Source organism: Anopheles coluzzii, chromosome 2, assembly GCF_943734685.1.
Source record: "Anopheles coluzzii chromosome 2, AcolN3, whole genome shotgun sequence".
NCBI classification, from domain to species: Eukaryota; Metazoa; Arthropoda; class Insecta; order Diptera; family Culicidae; genus Anopheles; species Anopheles coluzzii.
The window spans coordinates 42,783,077-42,806,508 of NC_064670.1; the positions used below are offsets into that span (position 1 = coordinate 42,783,077).

At 43.3% G+C, this 23,432-nt stretch overlaps 1 protein-coding gene across 1 annotated transcript in view; it reads left to right on the plus strand.

The window, feature by feature from the left end:
- Positions 1-23,432, plus strand: part of LOC120948809 (uncharacterized) — a 192,603-nt gene that overhangs the window by 151,800 nt on the left and 17,371 nt on the right. The window lies entirely within an intron of this gene.

Genomic DNA, 23,432 nt, shown 5'->3' on the forward strand with positions numbered 1-23,432 from the left:
ATAAAATCACGACGATGCTAATTAAATCGTTAGCTCCGTCAAACACAAAGCAGATGATCGTCTGATTCGCCGTCACGAAGCCATCGCAGGTCGGCGTTGGTTCACTGACGCATTTCCCACCCGGTCCAATCCCTACCCGACTACCGTACCGTTGCATCAGTGAGGTTGTGTTTTCCCACTTCGAGCAATCTCACAGCTAATCGGTAGCATTGTGCTAGCAATGGCAGGATTAAGGGACTTTCGAAATTTTAGGTTATAAATAAGAACTCGTAAATGAGCGAATGAGTCTGACGCGATGATAATAAGGGCATGCCACTTATATAGGGTACGGGGTAGGGTACGCGTATGTGAAGTGACCAGATTATTGGTGACTGTGCTGTTTGCTGTGAAGATAACAATACATATTTTAGGAAACGTAATTTTTATACTCAGGCGCAATCGAATCTCAGGAAAACAGAATTGTAATTGATGGAAATCTAAGAAATTAAATTGCAATTGAAATCAAATGTAATTTGTACATAAATTTGTCGTTTTATAGCACTGAGTGGACAAAATACACGTTACTTTATACTGATTTGTATATTACATTTTATTATTATTGTTTTATTTGGCCAAACAAAATTAACTTGCCTTTGAACTGGCCAATAACAGACGCGATTAATTTAATGTATCGATCAATGAAATAATAATACATATCATTACTTTAATTATTGTGATTGTCTACCCCAGCCAGTTAATAAATATAAATTGAACGGATACACCTTAATTGAAACATTAAACCAACGAAAACAAAAACCGCGTCAAAGGCACCACCTCTAAACGATTCATTTAAGTTTCAATTTCAACCGCAAGCAACAGTTCGCTTGGTTTGCACACTGCCCCTCTGGGACACGCACCAGTCAACCCCCTGTGTTTTTTTACACTCCCAAACGCATTTGAAGGGAAACTCGTATACACACATGCACACGACCCAGCCACATGGCAAAGGCATGCCCTCCCGTTGTGATCGTAATTAAGCTTGGTGTAAATATTTACCGGTTCAAGATTTTAGTGGCTTTTCCCGAGGGATTGCGTTTTGGATTTACGTTTCTTTCTTTACGTGACTTGGTACACACACCTTGGCCCACCCGGTCCATACGTCCGCCACTCTGCCGTACAGCTGCTGATTGCCGAGTCTTTGTACGGCCCCGTTCTCCCTTGTTGGTTTAGAACTCACGCTGTGCAGCTGGGCAGATTGCAGGTACCACCGTTACGATGATCCGTTACGAGCCGTCAATACAGGGCACCTCATGCGAACAAGCGGTACACAACTAAGCACACCACGTGGTGGGAAAAGAGAGGATTGAGGAGTGGGTGAACCTTCACCAATCTTCATCACAGTGGAGAGTGTTTTTTTACATGATTGCATACGAAAGATGTGCCAGTGTGTGTGGCTGTGTGTCTTCTATCCAAGCAGGTTATACAGGGATAGTATTGCCATACCAACGATTTGCCCATCGACGACGTGGTTTGGCCATCAAGGGAGACGAAGAAATGTGTACCGAAGATCGTTTCGGACAGCCAACAACGGCAAGAGGCGAATGACGCCGTTCGGTTCGCTCGGTTCGCTGGCGCCCTTTTTCCACCAATTTACACTTCGGTTGGTCAACCTGAACGCTGCGTTCGGAAAACGTTTGCTCTCATTTTCTTTCCGTTTGGTTTAATTTCTTCTGTACACAAGCGCGTCCATCCACCGACTGTCCGCACCGGTCCACACTGCTTTCCGCTTTCCACGTGGCGAGCTAATTTGTGTGCGGTTTCAATGGGTGTCATCGTCGTTTCATTTTGTCCAATTGGAGACAGCACCAGCTCTAGCAAACGGTCCTGAAACGCTGATTACGCCGCGTGCCGTGGACGCGGAGACCTCACCGTTTCGTTTTTTTAATACTGTCATAACAACAAATTGTAAATTAATTCAACACACCCAATCCTCCAACCGCACCACTTCCGTGCGTCCAGCTGTTTCCTTTTTCCTCTGCACCTTTATCGTGCTGTTGATGAACGGTTCTCCTGCCAAAAGCCGTTTTTCCTGCTACTTTCTGCCCAGCGACTGGAGGAAAAATTGGACATGACAAACTTTTCCACCGTCGATCGTTTCCGCATCATTCACTTCTGGTTACGAGGAGTTGTTGGTTTCACTGTTCCGCTCCTTTCCGCTTTGCCCGCATTTTTGTATCGCATGTTGGATTCGTCAGATGAAGTTGGAAAGGTTTTTTATGAATGTTTTCCTACCATCGCTGTCATGCTCCCATCGGCTAGGTGGAGACGCCTGGTGGCGTGTTTATGTTGTAGTTGGATTTTTTGTTTCTTCTTCTTGCGCTTTTCCCATCATTTACTCTACAGAGCGAGGCGAGTCAATCGATGATGGCCATCAAACAGCCTGCTGTACTTGTTTCTGTTATTACTGGTTTTGGGATAGCAAAAAAACATACACAGATACTCACACACGCTCCGGCTCTGTGCAACAAGGAAAAATCGTGCGGGAACCACTCGCACATGGGCCTTTGCATGCGCATCGCAGCGTACGTGTCAATAAATCAATCGAAGCGAAACGAAAATTACCGACCGCGGATGTGCGCTCGCTTGGGAACCGTGCTGCACCTGGGCTACTGTTTAGGGTTTGGTTACCTTCCGTTCCAATGGCAAACCACTGTCGATCGGTTTCGGTGGTAAAGTTTATCGATTCGGTGCTAATGAGAACGCCGCCGTTTGACTTTCTAGTACACGCTGGTAGTTTGTGTAATGCGTTTGGGCGTTTTTGTACTAACATCGCTACGATGCATCGGAAGTTGTTTTTAATCATTACAAGCAGGTTTGCAAGTAATTTATGATACGGTTGGAGGTGAGCTGAATGAGTAGACGTTTATTCAAGCACTCAGTAGTAGAAAGACTAGTTTTGTTGCAATTTAATCAACATTATTTTGAACGGTAAAATACTATTTAAACTTAAAATAAAATGCTTACGAATTTATACACGCTTTGGAGCCTTCTATGCTTTGAAAACTATGGAGACAATAATGCTTCTATAATCCCTTTGATAAAAAATGCTCGTCTTATCTGGTGCAAATAAAACGAGTATTACTTTAGAAAAACAGAGAAAAATCATTAAAAGTAGTAGTAGTATTTGGCTAGAAAGATGCAAATGTCTACCGAAAGGCACATGCCTATATGAAACTATAAAAAAATTAAATGTAGCAGTAAAAAAAAACAAACATAAAAAAATAATCCAAACGAACCACAACATTTTCCTTTCAAACCCTCACTCAACTTAATTATACCTGTAAAACATTTGAAAAACAGTGGTGTACTTCATACACTGCTGAAGTATAAACTTCCATGTGTACAGGTTAATTTACCATACGTTCGTTCCAGTAACCCCCACATTTGAAAAAGGTCACAGTTGGATATCGCATCAAAATAAGTATGGGAAAAAAACTTCTTCATATACCAAAATAGAATTAAAATAGCTACCACCTCCGTTCGCCATAAGACCACGCTTTCGAGCCCTTTGCTACTGTTTGGTTTCACTTCGCTTGCGTTCGTTTACACTCGAACGGTTCAATAACAATTTTTTTTCACTTCTACCTCTCCCACATGGACGGTCCATAAAAACACGTGGTTCAGCTATCATGTCATATCGTGCTAGAGAGAGAGGGGGAAATTGGGGTACACTTTCCCCGTATGATACGATCTTACCCTGACCGTAGCCAAATCTACTTTACGAAACAAATCTGGCAAGCCAGCCCTTCCCAAAGGACGGAAAACACGCAGGCAGGCGGGTGTAAAACAACGTAACAAAATGACCCATCTCCAAGAGTCGTCGTTGTTTGTGCCAGACGCGCTGTTCTGGTGGCGCGTATTGCTGTTCTTGATTTGATTTGACAGTAACTCGGTACCTCACCGCACCCGGTCTTGCGGAGCTTCCGGTGCAGAGCGAAACCTTGATAAAATGACAAGTGTTTTGGTTTATGTATTTGTTTGTATGTTTCTTTTCGTGCTGTTTCTGCTACACTTTGTTTTATTGGTTGCGATGAGAAGAAACTTTAACGAGCGAGCAAAAGAATCATTCGTTGCTAGAAAAATAAGTCCTTCGTGAATGCAACGAAACGTGAAATTGAAACCAGATTGAGTTGATGCAAGTTTTTTTCTTTTTCTTATTCTTCCATTTCCTTTGCTTGCTCTATACTTTTGAAGCTTTTTTCATTTATTTTAAACTTGATGGCATATAACTTGTGAGAGATCCTATTCATATTGAATTTCATTAACTGTAAAACCCTATACAACCCTAATGTACGTGAAACTTTATTATTTGAATAATGCAAACATAAAACAAATATTACATTACCAATGTCAAGAAACAATTATGGTACGATGGATTGCGAAACCAGTTTTACTTTTTGCTTCAAATTTGCAAATAAATAGAGAGAGCAGCGTGCAACATGAGAGAGCAAAAGCTGCGTGAATGTCGCCGCTAGCGAATGACGCTAGAGAATCAAAGAGGGAACCATTTGCAGCAACATATTCTGCCGTGAGTAATAAGAGTGCTTTTCCCAAAAACAGCTGTTCAGCTTAAAACCGGTCTCTTTCCTTTTTCGTATTATCTCTGCGGGTAGTTTTTTTCCCTCGCGTACGTAAAATTGGGAAGTAATCACGACGACACTTTCCATCACGGCTTGAGAGCACATTGAGAGCGACTTGTGCTATTTATGAGCGCACATTTACAAGTGGATGGAGAGAGGGAGAGAGAGAGAGCAGAGAGCACAAATCGTCTTCCTTCACCAATACATGGAAACAGCGTTGATGATGGATGGAAAGTTTGAATTTCATGGCCAAGGGCTTAGCAAGCGATGGCACCCGTGTGGCTATTATTGATTGGGCTAGCGACGGTATCGTACCGTGGTAGATCGAATGAAAACTCGCTTTTGCTATTGTCTTGCGTGCAGCTTTCGAGAAAATTCGATTTTGGGTGTAGTGTCCACCAATACCCAACACAAACACAGAGGCATTGCGGGAGAAACAAGAAAATAAGGTAACCTTACAAATACTGAAGCAACAAGTGGTTTTTCACACTGTTTCGTGAGTGAAAGTTGCACGAGATGCTGCCATCCTAATTCGCAGTAAACGCACATCTTACCAACAAAATGATTCGTTTAAAGCTATTGCAATCATAATTCATCCACATTTCCATGCACAAATGGCAAAAAAAAGATTCAATTACACCAGCCGGAATGATTATCATTTGTTTATGACATTCTTATACTGCTCCCTTGTTTGCCAGGAACCGGTCATAATAATAAATTGTTTTATGTACTGCTCCTTCCCTTCGCCTTCACTCTCACTTCACTCTGTTAGTGGCCAATAAAATGTTTGACCATATTCGGTAGCAAAACGGCTAGGCTCATCAGCGCAGACTGAAATTCTAACAAAGTTACCCCACATATTCATCACAAGCGGTTGGCGAAGAAGGGGGCAGAAAATCGACATTAAACGAAACATTGCCAAACTCATCAATAGCACCTGTCACCGTTGGCTAAACCGGGAATTTCGCTTGTGGCTGTAGCCCTTTTCCGGGTGCATTCACCACTCAATCATAGCAACTGCCGCTCCCATGTTCGGGGTACGGGAGTACAAATATATGGCTCGTAAAAGTGATGTAGGTCAAACGCAGGCTGATCCAATTACTTTAATGAGCCATAAAAGCTGCGCTGTTCCCTGCCAACTGCCCCTTTGGTGTCGACCATTCAACAACGCGCAACGGGGATGTGTTGTGCAGTCGGGATAAAACTGTTTCCCCCAAAGCGGTTCCTGCTTGCGTGGACCAATAGTCCTTGATGTGCCCCGAATACTGCCCAAGATCGGGACCCGCGTGAGGTCAGATGCTAATTTGAACATTGAAACGCGAGTCCAGTGAAATTTTATCCCGTCCCAACAAGATGAGGAAAGATATGCGAAGGAAACGAATCAGAATGTTTACCCCAGTGGGCATGGTGCTGTGTACTAGTTGCTGTGGACTTGTTCCAGCCAATCGGTTTGCCATTAGCGACTGGGTGGGAGACTGTTTTGTAATTTTTATTCACCCTTTTGTTTGTAATAGTGCCAGAAAGTGGAAAATAATTGTTCCCCAAAGCTGAAATCTTTCCATCGCTATCGTGTTATTGCATTGACCGTCGCCCGAATAGAAAATGTGAGATAGAAATTCCCTGAAAGCTTTCCTACTTTCTTTCATTCGCTTTCCACTATTCCTTCTCGGGAGAAAACAAAGAGAGAAAGAGAGAGAGAGAACCAACTGGAGGAAAACAGTAGAAACGTAGAGGACTATAATTCACAACCTCATTTTTTGTCCTAGCCGGTGGTGGAACCCGTAAGGAGGCGGAGTATTCTTGAAGGACGTGTCCTTATTTTATTTATGGCACTAATTCATCGCATCGTTCAGCTGATTTGAGCCGTTCGCTTTCCCAGCCCAGCAATGGTTGGCTACCCACATCCCCCCATCCCCTCCTTCCCAAACCAAATCAAACAAAAAATTCCCGTTCCCACGCAGTCGGTTACACATACACATGAGCGCGCTCGAACGAAATATCGGATTTAATCCTTCTGGCCCCACGGCTGGAGAACAGGAGCCCACTTCCGCCCCAACCACCCCGCTTGCTCCCGTAGCTGGACAATAATGGGAGGTTTATTTATAGGAGCAGCTTGCTTTCCCGTCTTTCCTATCCTAGCGAACTGGAGACTCGAGTCGATTGTGCACACATACATACGCACACGCTGATACACCCATGTTCAAACCCATTAAATAATCGGATTGAATAAGAAAACGAAAACAAGGAAGAAGGACGGGAATGAGGGATATCGTTGAACCTGATACAGTAATGGGGGATTGATTACTTTGAGTCAATTTTCTTCGATCATGCTATTTGTAGAATGTGGGATGGGAATAGGGACTTTTCCTCTACGTGATTCATTTGTCCTGTTTTGTGGTCAGTTCTTGCAGGCCATGAATACGTTTTGTACTGTTTGTGCTAGTAATTTGTGAAGCGGAAAGAGAAAAACGCGAGCGAGGGGATAAAAGCATGCACTCGTACTGAAGAATATGTTGCTTTCCTTTTACCCAGAAAGTTCCACGGAATTTTAGGGGAGCTTTTCATGGAAGGGAATTGTGTCCTGTTGGCTGTAGCAGCTCGCTTTAAAATAGTAACACAAAACAATTTAAATTTTTAATGAATGGTTCACTTGTGGGTTATAAATAATGGTGTACCAAGAAACCAACACGTAAGCAGTGGAATAGACAGATCGGTACAACGGAAAAAAAAACTAATACCTTTTTTGTAAATTATCTGTCTTTTCCTCATTATTTTTTAATTTGTATTAATTGGAAGTAGTTGCATTAGTCGACATGCCATTAGCAAATCGTATCCGCAACGAAGTTCTTTTGATCTAGAAGTTGCATATTTTCACCCGTAACCGCACAAATGTGTGCACTTAAAATCTCGCTTTCCAATAATTATAGGGCACGATATGGGCGATGGCGCAGATCCATACAGTACGAACAGGGATTTAAATTGGATTTTGCTTTTTACATCTCTGCCCAGAGGGTGCAAAGTGTTCGTGCAAAGCAAAACAATTACGTTTGGCACTGAGAAACACTGATAGAAGTGTAGAAGCTTTTGGTTTGATGGTACGGTTGCTGCTGTTGCTTCTGTAGTCACTTCCCCGCGAGACTGCCACACCATCCTTGAATCAGCAGAAGCGCTGCATCCTTGAACTTGCGTTGCGGTCCATATTGGCCCCCAGCCAAACGAGCTAGCTCTAGCCAGTAGGGCGCACAGCTGAAGGGAAACTACTGCTCAACTGCGCTTGCAACCAGTGCGATCCACTGTGAGGCAATTCGGTATGTCGGTGCGAAGGGAATTATATGTATATTTTTGTGCACACTGCACTTATTTCTGCGTCGTGAGGGGTGCACCGGTAACCGATGGTAAAAGCGATAAAAGTATGCAAATTAATTTTGCTGGAACATTTTGTGAACCCCTTTTTCTGATGCCGGCAAATAGTTCATATGTGGTCGTGGTAGTGCTGATGGAATGAGTGCAAAAGTTATGAGAAATCAATATTAATCATATGTTGTTGAGAGAATCAGCAACAGAGATCAATATGGCATAAGATTTGAAATTTTCTAGTTTATGTTCCTTTATGCTGCATATTACCATTGAAAGTATGTCTGGATATTGCCAATCAGACGAACTATCTTATATTAATCTTATATTAAGTAGTGTGTGAGTGACTTATGACATATACAATTACACCACAAATCAATTACAAATCAATTCTACCTCAATATCGAACAATAACAATCACGTGTCTATGTGCCCAAATCAAAAACAATACATATTTTAAACCGAGCATGATGTGCGAAGATCCATATCCTATTCTCTATAAAAATGTCATGTTGTTCATCTGTTCATGTTGTAAAATTTCTATATCCAAGCGCAAGCGGGTAAATGTTTGCACATTCTCTCGCACTATCATATGGATTTGAAAAACGGCAAAGACAACGTGATGTAACTTACAAAGAACTTGTATAAAAAAGCTTCTTTCTTATCTTAACTGCTTATTACGTATCGGAAAGCCTTCTACGATCGTAGAATTGTCAAAATGTTTGAAAATTCCAGTGATACCTTTCCCTTTCAGTGAAAGAAAAAAATAGTTTAGTTTTTGCAGTCGTAATAGGAAAGGACTTAAATATGATACAAATGGAAAGATGAGTAAACAAGTTTAATGTGTAAGGTAGTTAACAGGTTAAGGTAAAAAGAGTGCAACATAAAACAAAAATAAAACCTTGAATTTTTTATTATCACGATCGATTATCACGATGTATAACACGATCCATACCTGCTTTACATTCGCTAAATCAGTTGAAATGACCGGCATGAAATAGATTTAACAATACCCGAATACATTGGTGACCGTTTCAAGTAACTTTCACATCTTCAATATGATATACGTATAAAGGACATTGGCAGAGAACGACGTCATACTACGGAACATTTCCTACAATTCCTTGAATATGCTATATGATCCTTGCAAAGCTCCTTCCACGTCATTACAAAAAATGTAACTTAATACTGTGCTTAACTATTATTAGGACATACCTATAAACATACAAACACAACTAAAAAGAATGATTTACCTGTACTGATTCTTATGGCTTATCATCGATTAGCTTTAGCCCTCTATAAATTGGTACGCTGTTCCTACAAGCTGTCACACATTTTATCGTTGTATTTAAAAAGATTAATTTAAACATACCGCACGTAAAGCTCCCCCATGATTCACGTGCACTCATTCACCTCCGAATGCTCTGAACCTACCACGCTCGAATAAACTTGTCCAAAAGCAGCCTGGCCAAACGCATCTCCCTGTTAGCATTATCTATTATCGTTAATGAGAAAACTTGTCTCCCATTGGAACGTGCTCATATTGGTACAAAACACAGAAACATAAACTAGTAAAATATACCGATCTACGATGTACACACACACACCCACATACACACAACCACGCTGGACCGAACAGGCCAAGGTCGGTTATCCACGTTCCAGTCCGGCATCGGAGCGACATCTCTCGTCCGTGCATTTCACCATAAAATACTTTACAGACTATTTCGAAGCGACCATCCACACCACCCCATAACCTCCCGCTTATGGGGTCAATGTGTTCGTGCATGTATATGTGTGTGTGTTTGTGTCCGTAAAATGGTACTCATTTTACGGGAACTGCAACATGCAATGGGAAAACTAGCATGGAAAAACAAAATGGTGTCCTCCGACAGGATCATCCTGTGACGCAACCTCGCCAGCCTTGTCCGTTATACGGCTCGTGGAAAACCCGTTGACATTATACCTCAATCCTTGCCCTTCCTTTCCTTCTCCCGTTGTCTCTACCTTAAATAATACCAGCCAGTGTCTATTGGACGGTGTGTGTGCTAGCTCTAGTCAGGATCGAAAGGAAAAATGTTTCGCAGTGCCTGCTCATCATGCATCGATCCGTTTTTGAAGTCACCGTCGATATCGGGGCTCAAGCAGGTACCACACTTTGTGGTTCGCTGTGGCACAGTGCCAAACCGACTTGCACCACGGGGTCTTGGAAGTTCCTACCTCGGTTCACGCGAACGATTCGCAGGATAACAATAATAGTGACGTTGCATTGGTCACGCAAACGTTCCACGATCACGCAGAAATGTTCAACATTCTTGACAAAGTTCGATCCAATTTCCGGGCCAGCGATTTCCGTCCATCGCTTGGCTCGAGCAAATTCACCCCTCCCAAAACTTCTGTAGCTGCGGCATCTCGTCTCGTCGTTGAGTATTATATAGTGATTGATACTGTTTTTCTTCATGTTTATACCCTATCCCCCAGCACGGACGGTACGCTTTCGATGTTGCGGCCTTTGCTGTGCGGGCCTGCCTACACACCTGTCCATCTCTCGGGGGATTATTAGCGAAATAGATGCCATCAGACAGTGACGAGAGCAAAGAGAGCAAAAACGGGTCCGCGCAAGGTGACTCAACAAACTGCGGAAAAAATAGACAACAAATAGATACTCCAGCCATACTGTGAGCTCGAGAGATGAACTCTTCTTTTTGTGCAACCGGTCGCTGTCTCACGTCTCACGGATGTGTACACATGGTCAGGCCGATATGCGATTTGCGAAACAACCCGGTAATAGTTTGACAGTTTGATAAATGACCAATCCGTGTAGCTTTCTTTCCGAGTACAGGACGCGACACCGAAACAATCGGGGGAAAACACCTTTCCTCGCATAACAGTACGCCCGATTACGTACCTTGAGTGAGGTGTATCATGTGATAAAGCAACAAGTTTTTTTTTATACGGCTTTTTTATAGCAAAGAAAAGCAAGCATCTTTTTTCTGTCTATTGGACTCGAGCAGTAAGGAGTATCTTTGTTCTATTTTATTGTTTCAATACAAGGGTTTCCAAGTTATTTTCGAAACATTGTTTTTTGCCGCGTGCAAGAAGATACAGGATTTTCCAAGTCACTATCGAATGTGCACATAATTGTTCACCGCCTCCAAGATATGTTTCAACAGCTGCCAAATGGTGTATTTGCTTCATAATAAAAATTCAGTTTTTACACAAGATTTTCAACACATCTTAAAGAACTGTCAAACTCAATCCAGCTTGAGACGTGTTGAAAATCATGGTGAAGAAATTAAAATGGAAAAGAAATATCAGATTGATGTGGATTACAGGGTTTTCCAAACCATTATCCTATGTGCACAACGTTATTCATCGCTTGCAAAATGTTTTTCAACAGCTGTCATGCGTAATATTTGCATCACAATAAAAATTCAATTCTTCCACATGATTTTCAATACATCACAAAGAACTGTCAAACTCAATCCAGCTTGTGAATGTATTGAAAATCATGCGATAGAACTGAAACATGTTTGTGATGCAAATCCAACATTTGAGAGCTGTTGAAAAACATCTCGCAAGCAATGAGCAATGTTGTTGGCATTGGAAATTGACTCGGATATTTACATTCAAAACTTACTTGAAAAACCCTGTATCCCATATCACTCTGACATTTCAATTTCATCATTCATTTCATTCATTTCATCATAATAATTTTTAATTTCTTCACCATGATTCTCAACTCCTCAACGGTCAACTGGTGATGAAATTCGGCTTTAAACCCCGGTGAAAAAACGATGGCAACAGACCGTTGAAGTGGTGTATATCATACTGAAGAAATTAAAAAATATCATGATGGAAATTAAATATCAGAGTGATGTGGAATAACATTTTGCATGCGGTGAAAAACTATGTTTCATACGAAAGTGACTTGGAAAACCCGGTAATATCACTCAACATCTCATTACCTATAATTAACAATATCCAAATATTTAGGATCGTTTACTATTGCATTGCATTTCATTTTCCTCGGAGCAAACTGCGTGCGAAGGCTTAACGGAACAAATATTACTCTCATATCCTTTCCAATAGTTTGCCTCGGAAACAACATCAAATCATCCGTAATTTTCCCACATCAGTCCTATCATTTCGATTTGTATACTGACCGGATATCGCATCCGGAGGAGCGTAAGAACTGAAACCGATCAAATTGCAGCATAAATTACTTCCGCTTGTGGACAATTTGTACCGCATGCGGTTGAAGTGAGCGTTTGGCATGATTTATTCTATCCAGGATGAGCCAAATTTTAGGATAAAGATAAGTACGCTTGCAGACAACAATACACAGAACTGAAGCGAGAAAATGTGAAGCATTAACATTTAGTAAGCAGCAGACTGACCACAGTTTGACGATTGGTCTGATTTGGACTGGTGCCAGCAGAGCGACGTATGTCCTTTTGTTTATGAAAACTTCTACAACGAGTTTCGCACACTTTCATTAAAATATAAACAACCGAGCAGCGAACCGACGAGCGCGTTAGGGTGCACAAAAGTTTTGCAGGTCCTTCCAGGATTTCCCATCGGTACAAAAAGGAACGGACGAAGTGTACAGCAACAACACCGAGTGGAGCCGTAGCTTGGCCTACAGTTCAACCTTCTCGCTATTGTCGACGGTCAGCTCACGGGACTGGACATTATTGTTGCCTTATGAGCTTGCGAATGAGTTTGCACAGGCCGTCTATCATCCACTAGCCGGCCGGTATGGATGGAGGATGTGACTGTGCAATTATTTTTAACGGCTCCCTAGATTAATTTCCACCCGATAGGCCACCCGTTAACGAGCAGTCGACACTTTGGCTGGCCGAAGGGGGGATTCGTTCACTTGCTTTAGGTTGCTCTGTGATAGGCTGTTTTAGGATTGTAAAAAGATTCGTGACTCGGAAGCTCTCGCCCATTGAGAGTTTTACAAAAAGCTCTTCGTGGTACCTTTACATCGCTAGCAAATAGGTGCTAGTATATCTTTTGATTCAGTGTTAATGATAAAACATGATTAAGTAATGAAATTCTTACTTTGATCATTTAGAATTATCTAGGTTAACAAAAATACTCGGAATTTAAGTATGCTAACGACAATGAAGCGGGCATAACTTGTTGTAAAATAAAACAATCAACAATGACGCAGGACATAAACCACAACCAATTCAAAACGATATGATAACAATTTAAAAAAGAAATAGCCAAAACATTGCACTCAAAAAACATTATTTTAGAACGTGATTTTAACTACATCATATAATTATCATTGAATTGCTTTGTTATAATACTAGTTTATTATGTGGCATTGCGTTTTCTTCGTTGTTTTTTTATGGATTTGTTACACATATACATTTGATATTTGGAAGAAACGGATCATATTGATAAATAGGAAACTATAAATCTTTCCCATCAGGTTGTGCGAAGTTTACAGCTAGTTTTCTCGAAAATAAAAACAACATAACAATACTTTCAATATTAAAAGGCTGACAGTCTCGCCTTACACGAACCAGCTGAATCAAAGCATATTTAATAAGAAACCCCAACCCTCACATTCCCCGTAGCCTCAATACAAAATTAAAATCCCTTCTGCTTCACAAGAAAAAGGTTCAAAAAGCAATAAAAGCCCTGCATCAAAAAGCTGTAACCAGAAATCGTAGAGCATGTTCGACTCTTCACGTTAATGGAAAGCGTTTTTTGTAATCCTCTTCCCCCTTTGTTCCCCCGAATGGCTGCTGGTCTTTGCAGCAGCTGAATGCCGGACGATCGTAAAGACATAATATTAAAATCCCAACCAAACAGCACGATGCATGTCTGCATCATTAAAAGCAGTTTGCCAGCTCGTTAGAGTATTGAGGCGAACCCAACACAAAAAATGTACCGCGGTCACATATAAATGTTCGATATTCACTACCGCTATCCGTACCTCTTTCACCCGTCTAGTTTGTTGCCCAAGTGTTGCTAGCAGTTTTTCCTCCGATCGTGTTCTATCGTCTTCGACCCTTTCGAGCTAGTGGATGTATGCAATTTTCCTCCTACTACTGGCATGAGTTTCCTTTCTCCCAGCTAACTTTCACCAATGGAAAACTATTACATAAAAAAATATCAATTTTTCATTTCATCATCCTGGGACGAAGCCAGGATGATTCGTTTCCCTCTGCAGCTCCTCTACCCATCCAATTTTCACAGGCATGTTTTTTGTTGTGCTGCTTTCTCCGTACGACATTTCCGTTTATCTTACACCACGCAAGCAGCAGCCAAATCTGTTCCACTGAAAGCTGTTCTTCCACCCCGGTGTCTCACTGAACGAAAGTTTTTAGCTTCCTGCACACACTGAAGAATGGATGATTCATCGGTTTTCTCTCACTCTCCCAGGTTGCAGCCGTTTTGAGCCGCCCGCCGTGCACACCTCCAAAACACTCACAGTCAAGTTTTATGTTCGGCACAAACGGTTCCCATAGTAATCAATATTAATGCCAACGTATGTTTTATACATCATCGTATGCTTTTTATGTCCTCAGTGCCCATTTCCCTCCCATGGTGCGGTACACGGTGTAAAGCCTAGACACGAACAACCCAAGTACGAGGAGCGCGGACACGTGCAACCGTACGGCTTGATCAGAACGCCAAACGCTCCCAAGAACTGTGAGCAAAAAACCGTCACCTCCAAACGGCCAACTGTGCAAGGAAATGAAGAAAGTGATACTTATAAATCGTTTCCATCCTTTACCGAGCGTGCTTTAGTGCCGAGTGGATGGATTTGCTTCCTTCGACGGGTGGCTCTGGCGCACAGTTTTGCATGCTCAAGCACGCCCATCCAGTACAGTTGCATTTGTTTTTTTTTCTTCTCTTAACCATTTCCCATTCAACACTCCCTGCGTTGTCTTCTTGTATGGCAAATTCGGAGACACGGTACGGTACACTTTACCGACGCACCGACGTTTACTGGGCAGAAACGTAGAGAACTGCACCAAATTACAATTACTGAAATTAGCACTATCGATGTTAACGAAGATAATGATGTCGGACGAGGATAAAGAGATGAGGAAGATAATGACAATGATGCACAATTTGCACTCCTTCTACGGTGGGTATTGGGTATTGAGTCAGTTTGCAGAGAAGCGTATCCGTTTGCATTACACGCGCCATACAAGAAAGTGGGCATAGAAAGAAGCATTGCGTCTGTGTTGGCAAATAGGTGCAACGGAACGCGCTATAAATGATGTTCTCATCTTACCAAATGTGTCAGTGAAACGGAAGGGAAGAAAAGAAGGAAAACTTTAAAAGTGATAATGGTGAGACTCCTTAGGAAATGCTTATCCCGGTACGTAGGCAACGACCCGAGCGCAGCTCATCATTGTGGATGACGCTTTGCTCTACATTAGCTATAAGTCCCTGTTATTTGATTCCAATTAAAATACACGATCAATCGTTCATCTAACTCGACGTCTATTCTCCAGCAATATTGAACTATGTTTAAAAAAAATATATAAAAAAATGAATGCTGATTCATTTAACGGATTAGACTACATAACAGTTGTTAAATATGAAGCCATTCTTAGTATATATTAGTTTTATTTGATTAAGTATGTATTATTTGGATGATGTTTAATGTTCATCGTACAGCAGTTTTAGATGATCGTAATTATGTAGTTAGTCACCCATAAATATACTTACTTACTTACCCGGCTCTACAACCGCTTTGCGGTCTTGGCCTGCCTCAGGAGTGTCCGAAACCGCTCACGGTCTCGCGCCTCCATCTGCCAGTCCGTTATCCCGGCCTTAATGGCGGACGCCTCCACGCCATATTGCCACCTCAATTTGGGCCTACCACGCCTCCTCTGTCCTTGCGGACGGCCTAAAAAGACTTTACGGGCTGGGTCGTCCGTTTCCATGCGTATAACATGGCCAGCCCACCGGAGCCTGGCGAGCTTTATACGCTGTATGACAGTGAGGTCGCCGTACATCTCGTATAGCTCGTCATTATAGCGGCTCCTCCATTGTCCTTCCACACATACGGGGCCAAGCATCCTTCTGAGCATCTTCCTCTCGAACGCGGCTAAGAGGGTTTCGTCAGATTTGGACAGTGTCCATGTCTCAGAGGCGTATGTGAGTACCGGAACTATATAGGTACTATATAGTCCCAGCTTCGTCCATCGCGACAGGTTCTTTGAGGTGAACTGATTTTTTAGGCTGTAGAATGACCGGTTGGCAGCCAGCATCCTTGCGCGCAACTCAGCTTCCATGCTATTGTCGTTGCTGACCTTTGACCCAAGATAGGTGAATTGTGGGACGACTTCACCTATAAATATAGCTAAAAAATACTTACTTTCAGTATAACTCCTTATCAAACATCAAACATTATTCTATGCAAACTGATTCCACATTTCAAAGCCCTGATTTAATCATCCTAATCTCTTCACAAGCTCTCAGGAGTGCAAAGTACATGCAATAGGGAGCAAGTAGCGAAACTCGAGAAAAGTTGACCGAAAAGGAAACAAAGATAAATTAAAAAAACGGACCACCGCAGAAAAGCCTGAGATAGGCAGTGTTCTGTCCCGTGATCGTTAGCAAGTTTGCCCTACGTTGTGATATTTTTATTTGATCAATATTTGCCTTACACGGAGGAATTTATATTGTTCGTACAGTTCACGTGTGTCTTTATTCAGTATCGATTCGCGACTGATCGCTGAGCGCCGCGCACCCAGCTCAAGCAGCGTATGCAAAAACACGCACACACTTACGCCGAAAATTCTAGTTCCTCACTCCTCCTGCCTTCTACCTCTCCTCCTCTACACTTCTCCTCACCAGTACATGCTACCGTATGCGGTACCAAACATACCGGCCCCCTTGAACAACTAAGTTTTCAAAATTCTCGTGAACATTCTAACAAACATATCTTAGACGAAGGTCTCTTCATTACCCCAGAGGCAGTTTTTAAGGTAACAACACGCACAATCCCATCCTGCCCAGGGTGTACTTCTACGATCCGAGCCAAGGGCCAACGAGCGGGTGGGAGATGTTCATCCTTGATAATGACGATGTCTCCGATAGAGACTTGTTGTTCTGGTGGATTACGTCGCTGTTGCTGAGCAAGCTCATGAAGATACTCTGTACGCCAGCGCTGCCAGAAATGTTGAGCGTACTTCTGCAACCGCTGATACTGGTCGAGTCGATTGGTCGGGAGATCCCGTATGTCAGTTTCTGGAGGTGGACGCATCATTCCCTTGATGAGAAAATGACTCGGTGTTAAAACTGACAAATCGTTAGGGTCATTCGAAAGCGGCGTCAACGGACGAGAATTCATGCAGCCTTCGATTTTGATCAGCACTGTTGTCAGATCCTCATAAGATAGTAGCGAGACACCTAACTGCCTGACCAAAAGCTTCTTGGCCACCTTCACGGCGGCTTCCCAAAGCCCACCGAAGTTTGGTGCACGAGGTGGAATAAGGTGCCATTCAATTCCTTCTTCTGCTAGATAGTTATTGATTTGACGGTTTTGAGCTTCGTCATGCAGCATCTGGTAGACTTGGTGAAGTGCGTTCTTTGCGCCGACGAAATTTGTACCATTATCCGAATAGATATGGTTCGGCTTGTTTCGTCGGAAGATGAAACGGTCTAAAGCCTTCAGGAACCCTGATGTACTTAGGTCACCCACAAGCTCCAAATGCACTGCTTTGGTGCTCATGCATACAAAAATGCATAGGTACGCCTTTTGAGGAGCTGCTTTGCGATGAACAGGCTTCAGCATTATCGGCCCACAGTAATCCACACCTGTACAGACAAATGCTTCGTTTGCAGTGACTCGAGAAAGCGGTAGCTGTCCCATCGGTTGCTGAAGTGGAACAGGATAGGCTCGGTAGCAGCGATAACATGCTCGGATGGTAGATCGAACCGCTCTCCTGCCATTCAATGGCCAAAACTCCTCGCGAATGGCTGAAAGTGTTGATGTAATGCCACCATGCATCACCTTCTCATGTTGCTGCCTCAACAGCAATTGGGTAAATGGATGATACCCAGGAATGACGATCGGATGCTTCACACAGAATGGCAAATCGGCATGTCCAAGTCTGCCACCAACACGTATGACACCATCCTTGTCAATGAATGGATGGAGTAGCTTGAGTGGAGATCCACCAGCAAGCTTTTGTTTCTTATGCAGTTGTCGTAGTTCATCGGGAAATACTTGTCGCTGTACCATCTTTACTAAAACGATTTTAGCATTTTGAATCTCATCCACAGAGAGATTGCTCGTTTCGCGTTGTTCTTTACCACGCGCAATGTGGCAAAATCGCATGCAATATGCAGTTACATGAACCAACGTTCTGAATGAGGAGTATCGTAGGAGCAATGGGTCGGGCTCGACTACTTGGGCAGTTAACACAACGTTACCCTTTCTTTCCAGCTCATCATCAGTGAAGTGCTGTTGTCCATACGATTTGCTGGGCCAGCACGAGCTATCGTTCATCAGCCAATCTGGTCCATGCATCCACATGTTGCTTTCCAAAAGCAATTCCGCAGAAACACCTCTGGATAGCATGTCAGCAGGGTTCTCGATCCCTGGCACATGATGCCAAATGCATCCATTGGTAGCAGCTTGTATCTCTCCTACTCGGTTTGCGATGAAAGTTTTCCACGTTCTAGGTGGTGCTGCAAGCCATTGCAGCGTGATGGTTGAATCGGACCACATATGTGTTTCGTTTACTGCCATGTCAATGGCTGATATTAGTTTCTGCTGTAATCTGGCAGCTAGCAAGGCTGCGCATAGTTCCAGTCTAGGGATGGTAAGTGGTTTGAGAGGAGCCACTCTCGATTTAGAAGCTAGCAGCGTTACTTGGGTTGTGCCGTCGATGCTTTGCGATCTCAGGTAGGCACACGCACCATAAGCTGCTTCTGATGCGTCTGCAAAACAATGCAGCTCTACATAGTTATAGTTGGGTGTCAAAGCAAATCTCGGGATCTTGAAATGAGCTAGCATGGGGAGCTGTTCGCAAAACACTTCCCATTTGTCACACAATTGCCGCGGCAATTCGTCATCCCAACCGAGTTTGTTTGCCCAAAGTTCCTGTAAGAGGATTTTTGCTTGCACGATGATAGGCGATAGCAAGCCAAGCGGATCGTACAGTTGGGCAATCGTAGATAGCACTGTACGTTTCGTGTAGGGTCGTACATCAGGGATAGCAATCGTGAAGCGGAATACATCGTTTGGTGGTTCCCAACATATGCCAAGCGTCTTGACATTTGCGGTTGCTTCGAATTCATGGGATGCTGTTGTTCCAAGCAGATCAGGTGTCAACCCATCAAGCACACTCAACTCGTTTGAGCACCATTTTCGGAATATGAAACCTCCTTTACTCATGAGACTGGTCAGTTCGTCACGAAGTTTAATTGCTTGCTCAATGCTTTCTGCGCCGGAGATCAGATCGTCCACGTACAAGTTCTTCTTTACGGCTTCAGTTGCCAAAGGGTAAGGAGCGCCTTCATCCTCAGCTAGTTGAAGTAGCGTACGTGTTGCTAGGAATGACGATGGAGCCAGACCATACGTCACCGTTGCCAACTCAAAAATTTGCACAACTTCTGTTTCCTGAAAGCGCCAAAAAATACGTTGTAAACGTCGGTCATCGGGATGCATACTCACCTGGCGATACATTTTCTCGATGTCGGCGATCACCGCCACCTTATACTTGCGGAATCGCACGACGAGAGACAGCAGCTCATCTTGCACGACTGGTCCTACATGCAAGACATCGTTTAGAGAATGCCCCGTGGTTGTCTTCGCCGAGCCGTCGAAAACCACCCGCACCTTGGTCGTCGTGCTGGACTCTTTCACCACCGGATGATGCGGCAAGTAGTGAACCGCAGCCATGCTGTCCTCTTCAACGGGCACAGGAAACATGTGGCCCAGCGTCACGTATTCTCGCATGAAGTCATCGTACTGCTGCTTCAGATGCTTGTCTTTAGACAGCCTCTGCTCCAACAACCGAAAGCGCTTCTGGGCTGCAGCCTTCGAATCGCCAAGCATCTGAGCGTAGTCGTGGTGTTTCGGCATGCGAACGACGTATCTGCCGGTGTGATCTCGATTCGTCGTCTGCTTGAAGTACTGCTCGTACTGTTGTTCAACGGGAGACAATGATGTTATAGCAAGCTCTTCGACCTTCCAAAATCGCTCCAGCTGTTCTTGTAGTTTGTCGGTTGCCTCCATCATGTGGCAACTAATTGTTGTTTGCGATTGCGATTCATGAAAGGTCGGTGTATCTCCTGCTACGAGCCAGCCAAACACCGTGTCGATGAGAACGTTTCGCTGGTTTGGCAAATGCACTTGTCCACCACGCAGCAACGAATAGAAATATGCTGCACCGATGATCATATCCACGCGCCGCGCGGTCCCGAAATCTGGATCGGCCAGAACGTAGTTCGAAGGAACGCCGACGGCAGCAGTAGAAAACGACGTTGAAGGAATGTTCTGCGTTACTTTCTTCAACACAAGGAAATTCATTGCTTGTCGGTAGTGGTAAATCCGAGATCGCACTTCTGTACATACTATGTGCTTTGCATTGGTGGTAGTGCTGTCAACACCTGCAATTGAAACGCTAGCGGGCTTTCGTGGTAGTCGTAAAAGCTGACAAAGATGTTCACTGATCGCGTTCGGCTGCGATCCGTTGTCCAGCAATGCTCGCGCTAAGTGTTCTTTTCCGTATGCATCGACAACAACCAATACCACTGTAGAGAGTATAGCGTTAACGGCGGATTTCTTCGACGATGCCAACGCCATTGTTGAAGAGCTAGAAGTTTCACCCACTAATACACTGCTGTTTTCTTCGTGAGCATGAAGTAGTGTGTGGTGACGCTGAGAACACTGCTGACAATTGTATTTGGACGCACACGCATGGGCCAAATGTCCTCCTTTCAGGCAATTTCTGCACAGCCTTTTCTCACTCACCACTCTCATGCGTTCTTGTGTATTAGTGCCTTTGAAGACATTGCACGACGTTATACTGTGCCCGTACTTTTTGCACATCACACACACTGGTACGTTGTTGGTATTAGTAGTAGCAGCATGCAACGATACTTTTGTCTTTATTGGTTTTTTGGGAACTGCACCACACTTCTCTATTGCCAGTGTTTCCAACACTCTTACACGTTTTTCCAAAAACGCCATCATGTCCGTAAATGTAGGATCTTCATCGGCATGGGCTTCTTCCCACACACGGAGTGTTTCATCATCCAGCTTATCCGCCATCAACTCGATGAGAATTGAACTGAACGATTTCACGTGTTCTTTCAATTGTTCTAGGATTTTGACATGCCGTCGAAAATCGTCAACCAAACGGTTGAGCGCCACTGCTCCCGTTTCTTTCATCTTAGGAAGCGATATGAGCGATCGAATATGCTTCTTACGCAAAATGATTGGGTTGGAATAACGTTTGACGATCGTACTCCATGCCAAATCATAATTCTCACTCGTAACCGAAATGGATTGTATTAAATTCGCAGCTTCTTCTTTGAGTGAAGCTCGAAGGTAGTGGAATTTTTCGATTGCCGTTATGTCCGTCGATGAGTGTATGAGTGAGACGTATGTGTCGTGGAACGTTAACCACGCATCGAAATTTCCTGCGAACTCTGGCAGTGCGATCAATGGGAGCTTCACTCTTGAAGAAGAAGATGAAGCAGCATTTGCAGCAACAGACACAACTTCAGCGGCTGCCGGAATGGGCAACATACTACGCAATTGCGCCTTTGCGTACAAATACGTTTCCTCCATTTCTGCTCTAATACGCGCATTAGTTGCAACGCCTTCCTCGGAGATTTCCAAATCTTCGATGTCTTCTTGCACTGTTTCAAAAGATTCCCAAATCTTTTCCAAACGATCGAGTCGCGTCGACACTTGATTTTGTTGTTCACTTGTGAACGTTTTTACGAACTCTTTCACACGATTGATGGAGTCCATGTATTGGTGCCGCTTGAGCTCCTTGTACCGCAACTTGTCCTGCTTCGACATTTTGCAAAAGGCTCACACACACAAACACTAACACAGATCGAGTGCCGCAGCACTGCTTTATGAACAAAAGCTTCTGTACGCCGGTTTTCACAAAAACCGAAGGATTTATCAAAATCCTGGTCACTACGCACCAAAATGTTCTGTCCCGTGATCGTTAGCAAGTTTGCCCTACGTTGTGATATTTTTATTTGATCAATATTTGCCTTACACGGAGGAATTTATATTGTTCGTACAGTTCACGTGTGTCTTTATTCAGTATCGATTCGCGACTGATCGCTGAGCGCCGCGCACCCAGCTCAAGCAGCGTATGCAAAAACACGCACACACTTACGCCGAAAATTCTAGTTCCTCACTCCTCCTGCCTTCTACCTCTCCTCCTCTACACTTCTCCTCACCAGTACATGCTACCGTATGCGGTACCAAACAGGCAGAATCCCCAAAAATTGCTGCCGAACCATCACAATGGTAACGTATTTTTTAAGCTTTCCACTGGAAGTGTTGTTAAATGTTAACGCTGTGTATCATGAACGCGAACAGTGTCGCAGCCATACCGCGAAGATCTACGCTTTAAATGCGTGCTGTTGCTGGAATTTGTCGAAGCGCATGATGTGTGACATTTTTTTTCGTTGTCCCTCACTCTCTCTCCCGTTTTTCTATTTTTTTCAAACTCTTTATCGTATGGATTTAGACGATGAGTAGGTACTGCACTTTAATTTATGCATAATATTCATCCCCGTTCGCGTGGTTCAACTGTGAAAACTTCATACAGTACCGTAACCGGCGTTATTAATGTTCGTAAAAACCGTCGTTTAAAGATACCGAGCTTAAATTCACACATGGTAGCTAGTAGCTACATATTTTTCAATTTTGTAGCTTGGGATATGTTGTTTGCTTGCTCGTGTATGACATTTACATCTGATCCACGAGGTCAACCGGTAAGGTGTTTTGATGAGCAATGTTTAAGAAAAATCATTACCAGAATCATCGTGTCCTTTAAATCTCTCAAAGATAAAATATACCAATTTTTAAACAATCTTACAACAATCAAATTCTTTGTAAGAAATATTGTATAATACACGAAATACTGACGAATAAACAATTCCACGGAAATAATATTGAATTAAAAATAAACCCACATATACATCTACTCTCAGTTAGTACATTAGCATCTCACTAACAAAACATACAACCCTATGCGCCCACTGTCCCGGGATGCTTTCATAGTTGCCTCGTCCCCAGTCGTGCGAAAAAAAGGAATACACGTAGCATGTATGTTATGCGCTAACCTGCTCAGGTTTTCATAGCAACTTATCACCTGGCAACCAGAACATTGCGTTCAACATACCCCTACGACTAGCAAAAGTCGCGTTGGTGCATTGTGGATAGGATTTCCTTTTGTTTGCGAGTGCTTCGCCTGGAGATATGTT